Below are 11711 nucleotides of genomic sequence, written 5' to 3'. Positions count from 1 at the left end.
ATCTTCTCTCTGAGACCATGCAATCCATTCCAACCCATTTTGTTCTGCAGCAGAGAAAGTGAAGAGCAGGGGAGCTAAGTTTCCTAGAGCCTTCCAGCAGCGAATAACAGAGTGCAATTGGAAATCAAGTCTTCTGACTCTTTGCCCTGGGGGTGGGGGTTCCATTCTGTCAACCAACCCTCAGAGGCTTCCTTTCGGTTGGCACACAGGAATTTATTCTACCTGTCACCACTTCTTTCAAAGATTACATTCTGGTTCTTTTTTAAGGAAACTTGATTGAAATAGAACATGCATACAGAAATGCGTCCATCAGCAGACAGCTCAGTGTGTCTACAGCCATGTAAGCGGCACCCAGACAAAGAATTAGTACGTCGCCGTCACCCCTGAAGCCTTCTTGCCCCTCCCAGTTGCTAATGGCAACAAAGGAACCACTATCCCGATTCCTACCATCGCAGATTGGTGTTGCCTGTTTCCGAGCTTGATATAAATGGGATTTCACAGTACTCTTTTGTGTCTGCCTTCTTTCACTCCACATTACGTTCGTGAGATTTGTCTGTGTTTTGCATATGGAGTAGTTCCTTCTCACAATGATTCCACGGTTCTGGTCTTTTGAACAAAATCAGGGGGGTATACGGAGAGAGAAGCATCATGAAATAATTTAAGCTGGTCCTTAAAAAAAAAAAAGTTAAAGCAAACACATTGCGGAAACAACGACAAAAGTTAGTTAATCTTTACCAGTTGGATCCAATTTATTGGCCATCTATTAAAAGCCACTTTCCCAGACCACTACCCAACCTCCTTTTCCTCTCCTGTTTCCCTGCGTTCCCACAGCCTGGCTGCGTCACACTGGGCTGCCCTGGTCTGGATGGATGGAATGGGGGCTGGAGGTTAACAAGCTGTGTTCTACCTGGGTGAACCCATCTCGACTTCAGGATAACTCAGAGCCTGGTCTGTCCCTCACCGGACCAGTGGGGCTCCTGGACGTTCAGCAGCCTCATAGCCACCTTCACTCGCAGGCAGGGGAACTGTCTCTCATATCTGAAATTTTGGAGCTCTTCCCCTTGTGGGAATCAGCCTCAGGGTAAAGCTCCAGCAGCCCCCGGCCAGCCAGGGGCAGAGTGCGGTCTGCAGGAATGGGCTGGTCCTCTGCCCAATCCCTCCCCTTGCAACCACTGCTTGGAGTCACTCCCACTGCTTTCTCAGGCTCTGGCCTTCATTTCCCCAGAGCTGTGTGACTGGATGGGGCTGCCCCCTCGTCTCAGCTTTCCCTTGCCAGACCACAATTGGCCCAATTTCTTTATGCTGACCAACCTTTCTGGGGTCTCCCTTTTCCTGCTAACAATGACCTAATCCCAAAATGCAGTTTTAAGGGATCTCCAATGCAAATCAGTGGGACTGCCTTGTTGAGCCCGAGTCCATATATGGAGCAATCCCTGCGCCAGGAGGAGGAGAGTGCTGAGTGCTGATTCACCAGCTGTCCCGCTCCCTCCAGTTTCCCGTGACATCAGCACAGCACCCATGACAAAAGTTTAAGACAGTGAGAGGCAGGACTTCTTGGGAGGCCGCAATGTAGTTTTTCTTTCTAGGCTCCCTACTTCCTGGGAGGCTGTCCTTTCTTGAATGTAACTGAGTGCTAATTTGATTTGGTGCTCCCCTCCCCCCGCCCCGTGCGCCCCCCCAGGTCTCTGGTTGTGGGCGTGGTCAGGGGGAGGTGAAGAGAGAAGACAGAGCTCCAGAGGCTTCCTCAAGCCCGGTCCACATGGACCCTTTGGAACTGGAAGCAGTCATAGGGGCCCACCCGGACACTGGGCAGAGTTCAGGATTCACAGCCCTTAGTGGGAGCCTTGGCTATTCTTTGGTCCCTCCTGTCAGCTAGTTTTTATTTGCTGGGCTTTCGGTAAAGTCTGAGCAATGGAACTAAGAAATTCTCAAACACAGGAAAGGATATTGAAGACTGAGTTATCAGACTCTCTTCAAAACTCATTAATGGATACTCATGTTCTTTTTTTTATGTGCATTTTTTTTGTTTTTGTTTTATTATGTTATGTTAATCACCATACATTACATCATTAGTTTTTGATGTAGTGTTCCATGATTCATTGTTTGCATATAACACCCAGTGCTCCATTCAATACGTGCCTTCCTTAATACCCATCACCAGGCTAACCCATCCCCCCACCCTCCTCCCCTCTAGAACCCTCAGTTTGTTTCTCAGAGTCCATAGTCTCTCATGGTTCGTCTCCCCCTCCGATTTCTCCCCTTCATTTTTCCCTTCCTGTTATCTTCTTTTTTTTTTTAATATATAATGTATTATTTGTTTCAGAGGTACAGGTCTGTGATTCATCAGTCTTACACAATTCACAGTGCTCACCATAGCACATACCCTCCCCAATGTCTATCACCCAGCCACCCCATCCCTCCCACCCCCTACCACTCCAGCAACCCTCAGTTTGTTTCCTGAGATTAAGAATTCCTCGTATCAGTGAGATCATATTCTTGTTCTTTTTATTAGCATCCTCACCACCATTCCAGTGCCTATTTTTTTTTTAAAGATTTTATTTATTTATTTGAGAGAGAGAGACTGAGAGAGAGAGCACATGAGAGGGGGGAGGGTTGGGAGGGTCAGAGGGAGAAGCAGACTCCCTGCTGAGCAGGGAGCCCGATGGAACTCAATTCTGGCACTCCAGGATCATGACCTGAGCCAAAGGCAGTCGCTCAACCGACTGAGCCACCCAGGCGCCCTCCAGTGCCTATTAAAGGCAAATCTGGGGCACCTGGGTGGCTCAGTCTGTTGCATGTCTGACTTTCGATTTCCGCTCAGGTCATGGTCTCAGGTCATGGTCTCAGGTCATGAGACTGAGCCCCGTGTCAGGCTCCGTGCTCAGCAGGGAGTCTGCTGAAGATTCTCTCCCTCTCTCTCTCCCTCTCCCTCTGTCCCCCTCCGCATTCTCTCTCTCTTTTTTTTTAAAGATTTTATTTATTTGACAGAGAGAGACACAGCGAGAGAGGGAACACAAGCAGGGGGAGTGGGAGAGGGAGAAGCAGGCCCCCCGCGGAGCAGGGAGTCCGATGTGGGGCTCGATCCCAGGACCCTGGGATCACGACCTGAGCCGAAGGCAGACGCTTAACAACTGAACCACCCAGGCGCCCCCGCATTCTCTCTCTCTTAAATGAATAAATGAATCTTAAAAAAAAAAAAAAAAAGCAAATCCTTGTACTTGACCCTAGCAGTGGTGTGCCAGAACCAGCTCAAACCAGTTGCAAACCGATTTATTAAGCTTTCAGGAAATTTGCAAGCTGATCATGAAACACAATAATTATTAAAGGTTAAGTTACATAAAATTAAAATAGAATAAATTAGATTTAAAACAAAGGTAATAACTAATCAAAAGTCCCTACTTATTTTACTACTTTTTACTATTTTTTGTCCTTTTGAGGTTATTCACATCTACTGTATCTGTATGGTGGAAATATCATATGATGGTGTGTTTCTACACATCTCTCCTAACTCCTTGTTCAGTAATGTCACATTGGGAGCTTGAAATCAGGTGATGGGAGAATTTATCCCATGGGAGGGGCGCCTGGGTGGCTCAGTCGGTTGAGCGTCTGCCTTCGGCTCAGGTCGTGATCTCAGAGTCCTGGGGTCAGCCCCGTTGTCAGGCTCCCTGCGGCTGCTTGGCTGGGAGCCTGCTTCTCACTCTCTCTCTTGATATCTCTGTTGCTCTATCTCTAAAATAAATAAATAAGATCTTTAAAAAAATTAATTTACCCCGTGGGAAATAGTACAAATCAGGGCTTCCCCCCTCTTCCCCCCCCCACGCCAACCCTCTCCCAGAGCCAGTTGTTAACCTTGACTAGCACACCACTGATGCTGGGGGCCACTAAAGAATGACTCACCCTCTGTGCTCAAGATGCTTAGAATGTAGTGAGGGAGACAAATCCTTCAAGACTTCAGTTGGGCAGTGTCTCCTCTAAAATGCTAAACGGACATGGGCTTTCACATCGGTGAGACCTACAGAGACACCCCAGTTCTGCCATTTACTGGCCAGGTCCCCTTAAATAAGTTACCTGGTGTTTTGAATCATTTGCCAGATGGGAGTAACAGCACCTCCTCCCAAGATTGTTGCAAGGATATAATGGTAAAGATATAAGGATATAGAAAGGGCATTTCTGATTGACGGAACAGCAGGAAGAATGACACAGAAGCATAAAAGTGAAAGGGCTTGTCAGGGACTGGCCAGCAGCCTCGTGTATCTGGCTATTAAGATATACCAGAAACACCAAGATGGGCAGAATGTAGGTATGGTGTGACCCTGGACATGCAGATTAACAGGGAGGGAAAAGCTAAGCCTGGATGGTACAGGGCTGGAAGACAGACCCGCCACGAGGGCAGCCAGCGATCCAAGCCATCAAGTTTAGAGGGCGCCTCAAGTTCAGGCATAATTCAGCCCATCATCTCAGCCAGGAGGTACAACCTGGCAGGCAGCGTTATGGACTATGGGAGATCTATTCTTCCAAGACTAATCCCCAGCCATAACCAGAAATATGGGAGCCTTGCCCAGCCCTTAAAGAGGTGTCAACAGGAGAAGGCAGGAGATCTAGGCTGTTTCAGCAGCTCCATGTTGTCATCAAAAGGTAAGCTTTTTCTTTTCACTCTGATATTCTCACTGCTTTTCTCAGTGTGTTAGCTTTTATTCTTGGTGTTGATGCCTAATGCTGGTAAGCTAGGTGCCACAGCTCATAGCATCTCAAAGTAGGTAGGAGCAGGGCAGGACTCCTCAAAGTCCGTCTATTTATCAAGGAGCAATATCCCCCAATGCCCAGCAGATACCCATTTATAGCTCTTCAGCCAGAGTGGGTCACATACTTTGGCCGACAGAACCATGGCCTCCAAAGATGCTCGCTCTCTTGTCCCCTGGAGCCTGTGAATATGTGACCTTACATGGTCACAGGGACTTTGCAGATGTGATTAAGACCTTACATGGCCACAGGGACTTGAGATGGGGAGGCTCTCCTGGATTATCTGGGGTGCCCAGTCTAATCCCACAAGCCCAGCTGGGGGACAGAGATGGCAGTGTGAGGAGAATTTGTCACTGGTCTCAATGTGGAATAAGAACTGGAAAGGGGTGTCTCGACCCTAATAGAGGTCCCTAACTGACAGCCAGGGACCTCAATCATAGAGTAGGAAACTAAATTCTGCCAATCCCTGAGAAAGAACAAAGAAACCAGTTCTCCCCTAGAGCCTCCAGGAAGGAACTCAGCCATGCAGACACCTTGATTTTTAGCCCAGTGAGACTTGTACCCGACTTCTGACCTACACAAACACAAGATAATACCTTTATGTGGTTTTAAGCTCAAGTTCTAGTCATTTGTTATAGCAGTAATAGTAAATTAATACACATGCCCACTCCTAAAAACAATAAAAGCAAAGGAGACTGGGATAACCAGGCCTGACTTCATCCACTTAGGGATTGTCCCCTGGGGTTGGGTGATAGGCCAAGTTCCCCGAGAGTGCTGGCAAGTGTCCATAAAATTAGGCAGGAGGGAAGATGGCGGCAGGCTTGGAGCCAACAGCAAGGACTACTATTTCCAGGGTGGGGAGTGGGTAAGCGCCTGGACAGACGTGCCAGATGTTTTCAGCTGTCTTCTGTCAGATTGGTCTGGTCATTAAACATTTTATAGATCACCCATGCCTACAACTAGAGGGCCCTGTAAGTCCTTGGGAGATCACCTCCGTTATATTGGACCCAGTCCTGATTGGGAGGGAAAAGCCTCAGAGAACCGGCACCCAGGTCACCCTCTGGCTGAGCTTCTAGAGCTCGGACCTGGAAAATGCTACTTACCACAATTCATCAAAACGAAGAGGCCTTCAGTTGTAAGATACACCACGATTTTGTGAGCCACCGTGAAAGAAAAAGTGCTGCCAAGTAAACGATGATGTGCCATCGGTTTTAGGATCAATGTTAAATGAATAAGATGTTAAAATGAGATTAAAAGGGTGCATCTTCCAATTGACGGAATATGGCACTGCAAATCTTCCGCCAATGGTAAGGATGAACTCGTAACATGCTGTCTGCTCAGTCAAAATTGGCAGGGGAGGTACGCATGAGTCTCTAGGGAAGGCTAGAGGTCAAGATGGGAAGGTGAGAGTGTGCTAGAGTGCAGGTAAAGGACAGTCACCGAGAGGACCCTGGCAGGGGTGCAGGACATCTGGGATCATATGGCCCCTGCTATCTACAACAGTGTTTATGACTCCATCTCCTGTCAAAGCGTGAGGGATCACGCCCTCTTGCCCAGGAGAGTTGGACTGAATGGCTGCCTCACGCTGGACTGTATGTTCACCCTGTTCCAGATGGGGACACATTCAAAGAACAGCTACTTCATCCCTTTACCTGGGGCTGGTCTTGAGTCCTGGAAGCTTGGGGATCTCTCTGAGTGCCTTTATAATGAGGAAAAGAATCAGTGTCACTGTATGGAAGTGCCCCAGGAAATCACCTCCTTCCCATAATTTTTCCGATCAGGAGAAGGACATTTGGAAAATGAAGGTGGCAGGCCCGAAGTGACCCACCTGAGCAGTGGCAGGAGGAGGCTGGAATCCAAGTCTCCTGCTCCTGGCAGTGCATGTTGGGAGAGGTAATCCCAGGGGCGCAGGAGTGCCATCCTCCAGGCACACTCCGGGTCTGCCTCTCCCTAGCCTCACGTGCCATCTCGTTCCTCCTCTGTAAAGCAGGGCTAGGAATAGAGAGAGGATTGTCGTGAGGATTACATTAAGAAGCCGTGAGAGGTGTCGACCTTTGCCTGCCGGCTAGCAACTACCCCATGAAGAGGGACTGTTAGCTGTCATTCTTTCATGCACTCTCAGGCTGCCCGCATCACCTCCTCCTGCTATCAAGCTGGAGGTCTGAACTTTGAGACTGAGGGACAGAGGCATCTGTGGAATTTGCTCCCCTTGCTAATCTGGTAAAGTCAACAAACCATTTCTGTTCAACCCGAGAGGAGCCTCTGGAGATGTGAGGACATGGCACGGAACAGTTTCACGTGGGGGCACAGGGTGCTTGCTGGATGGAGGGAGAGTCGGCAGCCCTACTGGGGGAAGGAGGAGGCTTTGTGAGGGCTGGGGGAGCCCAGTGAGCGTGGAGGGGAAAGGGAAGGGACACAGGAGCCATGAGGCGCCAGGGCGGGGCACTTGGCATGTGAGCGGAGTGTAGAAGGCCAGGAAGGGGGATGTGATGTGGGCCTGTACGCTAGAAAGGAAGGGGACTCAGTCGATGAAAAGAACCATTTTCTGTGGCGCTCAGGAAGGGCCTCTCACTGGGGATTTCCTACGCAGGGCTCCAGGTCTTGGCTGTCTTCCCAGGGAAAGGTGGTGTTTGTCGTGGGGAACTTGCACACTGCGAGGCTTTAGTTTAGTGACGAATGGTGCCCACTCCTGTCTCTGGCACTACCGGTCTCCCTGAGCCTCGTTCAGCGTGGAACAAAATGCTCTTTGCTTGAACCACCCACTTCAGATGTCTTCAGGCGAGACAGGGACACGGAGGTCGAGGCTGAAGTGCAGTGGAGGAGAGTGGAAGCTCAGAATAATGCTGGACTAAGGGGAGGTGAGAGCCATGAAGGGGGAGCTCTGAACCCTGTACAGAGGGGGCTATTTCAAAGGAATGGGCCCTTGGCACAGGGCTTTAGGGTGGCCCTAAGCCTGCTGGCCAGCCCCAGACCCCTGGTTGTGCCATCCTGGCTAGTCAGAGGAGCTCCGTGTGGTCTAAGGAAAAGCCTCCTTGGAGAGAGTAATTTCAAAATTAAACAACAAAACAAAAACACAATCAGCTCCCTCTTCCTGTCTTTTCCAACCCCAATCAAAAAAGTACAGTATGCGCTGTTGAAAGATCACATCTCCGAAGCAGTACGCACTTTCGGACAGCATCTGCCAAGATTTCCGATGAGGCTGATAGAAACAAACGTGTTCCATTTCCATGCTGTATAATGAGTAGATGGAATCCTTGCACATCTGCTCAGGCAAGACAATGATGATGGTATCACCGGAGGCACTGTGCTGCAAAGACCATTCTGCTCTCTCCTGCCCCTGCCCATTCTCCCCTCTCCTCTCTTTACTGTCCCGTGTTTCCTTTCTTCTTATGCTTCCTTTCTTGCTTTCGCTCTTCCTCCTCTCTCATTTCTTTCCTCACTTGGCGTGCCCTGCCCACCTTGCAGAAACCCAGGGGATGAAGTAAGGAATTCCCATCCTACCAAGAGGTGGGGATGCTGAGAAGGCCAGGGGCTAGCTGCCAGGGGTCAGATGAGAGAGGAGCTTCTTTGGGTTGTTCCTCACAGCGCTGGTATTTCCTACTGTAAAGGGCCCATTCGCACTGGTCAGCAAGAATCCTTCAGCCCAGTCAGAGAAACCTCTGGACCTGCCCCGTGCCCAACCTCATCAGCAAGGAATCAGGAGAGACAGCAGTGTGACTAGCTAATTCCTGCCAAGGAGACAACAAATGGAAAGAGCTGAATGTATTTAATATCCAGGAATATGCTGCATCCTAACTGGATACTTTCTGGATACATAATTGATTCACAAAGGAATGACATTTTAATGTTGGAATATAAGAACAAAGAATCAGGATGTGTTTGTGTTTTTCAAATCATTCATTCATTCATTCTTGGCAACAAATATTCATGCAGTACCTACTATGTAGCAGGGAATGATCTGGTTATTAAGGCACGTAGATGGAAAGCTATAATTCCTGCCTCTTAGGGCCTTAAAATCTACCCGAAGGCTAAGTTCTACACAATCCAAATATAGCTTTGGTCTTGAACATATTTCCTATGTGGAAGTAGAATCCCTTTGGGGCCCCTTTACTACTGAATTACCTTGGGCACCAATATAAAAATGGAATGGTATGGATTCCTGTATATTGATCCATTAATCCACCCACCCATTCACTCTTCCATTCCATCTACTCATCCACTCTTCCATTCCATTCACCCATCTATCCATCTACCTCCCTGTAAATCTATCTATCCATCCACTCATGTAGGGAACAAAATGCTACCTACATCCAACCATCCACCTTTCCATTCCTCCATCCATCCACTCATCGATCCGTCCATCCGTCCACTCAATCATCATCCTTCCAAGCATGCGGTAGGAGGTCAATTATTAGCTCAGTGGGGATCAGGGATCACCTAAACAATTATTGTGGTAGGGAGCTGTGCCAAGACAGACCCCAACAGTTGTATGTAGTGTCCATGCCTGACAATTCACAAGTGAATGGGTTCTGAATCCTGGGCTGTGATCTGAGAAACAGAGATGGGATGAATTTCAAGAATTGGTAGCAAAGGTTCACAGGGAGGTGCCTAGATTGATTATTAATCAAGATAGTGCCTACCTTTCTAGGAGTCTAGAAAGTCTAGTCTAGTCTAGAAAGTCTAGTCTAGGAAAGTGTAGGAGAGAGTGGCTCAGGGAAGGCAGTGGTTCATGCACACCTTTCCATGGAGTTCTTGCTATTGAGCTTATCCTCAATGTGATGGCCCCCTGCATCACAAATGTCACTCTAATAATTATTGCTTTCTCCTTAAACATGAAAAAACTAAGGATGAGCATTTTTGTGGGCAGCTTAAGATCCCAATATAGTTTCCATTGAACAATAGCCCCCCAAGTTGGAGAAATCAGTGGAAATCAAGGTCTGGAATCATTCCCATGCTTCCCAAATGTTGTATTCCACTGTTTTTCTGCTTGTGGGAATTCTGACTGAAATTTACTCTTTTCTAATGTCAATTTGAGTTGTGACTCTTTTAAAAAAAATGCTCCCCTCTTTCCATATGTCAGGTGGCACATTCTTTGGTCGTCTGGAATTAATCTGTCTCTAGTTGAATGAGAGCTGGAAAGAGGAAATGGGGGCAGTGGTTAGAGCCCCACACGGTCAGGAGTCCTGGTTCCCACGTCTTGCTCTGCCACTGAGTCACTAGCTGACCCTGGACAAGTGACTCGGTTTTTGTAAGTTATTGCCTGTCTGCTAAAGGAGAGCGGGCATGGGCTGCAGAAACAGTGCTGGGGGCACTGGGCCAGGAGGGGAGAGGCCCTTGTCCTTGCCCCAATTCACCAAATCCTTATTAACCTCGGCAACTTTCTGGGTCTTCGAACTTTCTTGATCTCTAAAAGGAAGGGAGTGAAAATATGATTTTTATGGTAGTTTCTAGTACCTGGGATCTTAATTCCACTCACTCTTATATTTAGCATATTGAATGCCTGGAGCTGATCATTTTTTTTTTTTAAAAGATTTTATTTATTTATTTGAGAGAGAGAGCATGAGAGAGAGCACATGAGAGGGGGGAGGGTCAGAGGGAGAAGCAGACTCCCCGCCGAGCAGGGAGCCCGATGCGGGACTTGATCCAGGGACTCCAGGACCATGACCTGAGCCGAAGGCAGTCGCTTAACCAACTGAGCCACCCAGGCGCCCTGGAGCTGATCATTTTTAACTCTCTGCTCCTTGACATGAAAACAAAATTCAGAAATAATCATGACACAGGACATGAAACAAATAATAATAAGGGCATGTTGCACTGTTTCACTGTTTTAAATTTTAAACATACATAAAAGCTGCAAGTGGTCACACAGAATGACAGAACTGAAGCCACACGTACTATTTCTTCAGCTGTAAAATCACTGTGCTGGAATTGTTTCCAATTTGTGGTTCAAATGCAAGCTTCTAAAGTACCCTTGGGCTGAAGATATGACTGGGCTAGAAACAAGCTCAGATGATTGTAGCTGGATATGAACTTACTCAAAAAAAACGGGTGCATCTGAGACCCCATATATTAGGGGTCGACTGTATATATGAGAGTTACTAGGATTAACCTGCATATAGAATGCAATGCTTATCAAAACATAAATAATAAAAATGTGCTGAGTTGGAACTTACATTTTTGTTATCAAGACTCAACAACAGCTACAACGATTGCTTAGAACTTAGAACCAAAACACTTGGGTGAGGGGGCAGGTGCTTTTATCACTAACATTGTTTAGGATTGTCATGGTGATAATACAAAAAAGCATATCCAATTTTTAGGTACTTTTGCCATTAAAAATTTTTTTTTAAATTTTTGAAATAATTTTAGATTTGTAAGAGAGTTGTAAAAATGGGATAGAGAATCTTCATAAATCTTTCACCTTGCTTACAGAAGCGTGGCACATTTAACGAAACACGGAAATTAACACTGGTACAATGCTATTAACCACTCTACAGGCTATGTGGATTTCATTAGTTTTCACTAATGTCCTTTTTCTGTTTCAGGGTTTAATGCAGGATACCACATTGCATTTAGAGGTTTATCATTGTTTTAAAATTCTTTATAGACCATGCAGCTCCTTAGTGCTTGCTGCCAGGGACGACCACTCCTACAGCCCTGCCCTTTGTATACCACTGATTGACTAAACTGCTGTGATACTGGGGGCAAGAAGCTCTGATAGCTGTGAAGCCTCACTCTTTGGCCAAAGGTGGTATTGAGTCTGATATAATATGCTGCGCTACCAGAGCACACACAGTCCACTTTGTCAAGCTGGAGACCCTTCAGCCAGACATTGCAACAGTAACTGCCAGGGGTATGACATTTGCAAGGTTCATGTTCCTTCTGCAAGAAACCAGAAAGTAAGGATGGCTTTGGACAAGAATGCTGTGTGTCCTGTGAGGCAAAGATGTGAAAATATATAGAGGAAAAAA

General features: G+C 47.2%; 2 long non-coding RNA genes across 2 annotated transcripts in view; one reads left to right on the top strand and one right to left on the bottom strand.

The window, feature by feature from the left end:
• LOC123837806 (uncharacterized) overlaps nucleotides 1-669 on the top strand; it is a 64926-nt gene extending 64257 nt beyond the window's left edge. Inside the window, exon 4 of the long non-coding RNA XR_010413649.1 lies at nucleotides 268-669. This is a non-coding gene — a long non-coding RNA (uncharacterized LOC123837806). The remainder of the gene's footprint in view (nucleotides 1-267) is intronic.
• Nucleotides 670-3153: 2484 nt separating this feature from the next.
• LOC135365565 (uncharacterized) lies at nucleotides 3154-8508 on the bottom strand. The gene is made up of 3 exons (XR_010413647.1): nucleotides 6569-8508; nucleotides 6393-6439; nucleotides 3154-3729 (listed from the first exon to the last, which is right to left on the bottom strand). It is a non-coding gene; the product is annotated as an uncharacterized LOC135365565 (long non-coding RNA).
• Between the last annotated feature and the right edge of the window lie 3203 nt (nucleotides 8509-11711).

The sequence above is a fragment of the Mirounga angustirostris genome, unplaced genomic scaffold (genome assembly GCF_029215605.1).
Source record: "Mirounga angustirostris isolate CCGP_5_RB_7025 unplaced genomic scaffold, mMirAng1.0.hap1 SCAF_8, whole genome shotgun sequence".
Lineage (NCBI taxonomy): Eukaryota > Metazoa > Chordata > Mammalia > Carnivora > Phocidae > Mirounga > Mirounga angustirostris.
The sequence above is the reverse complement of the archived record's forward strand: the minus strand, read 5'-3'. Positions and strand labels throughout refer to the sequence as shown.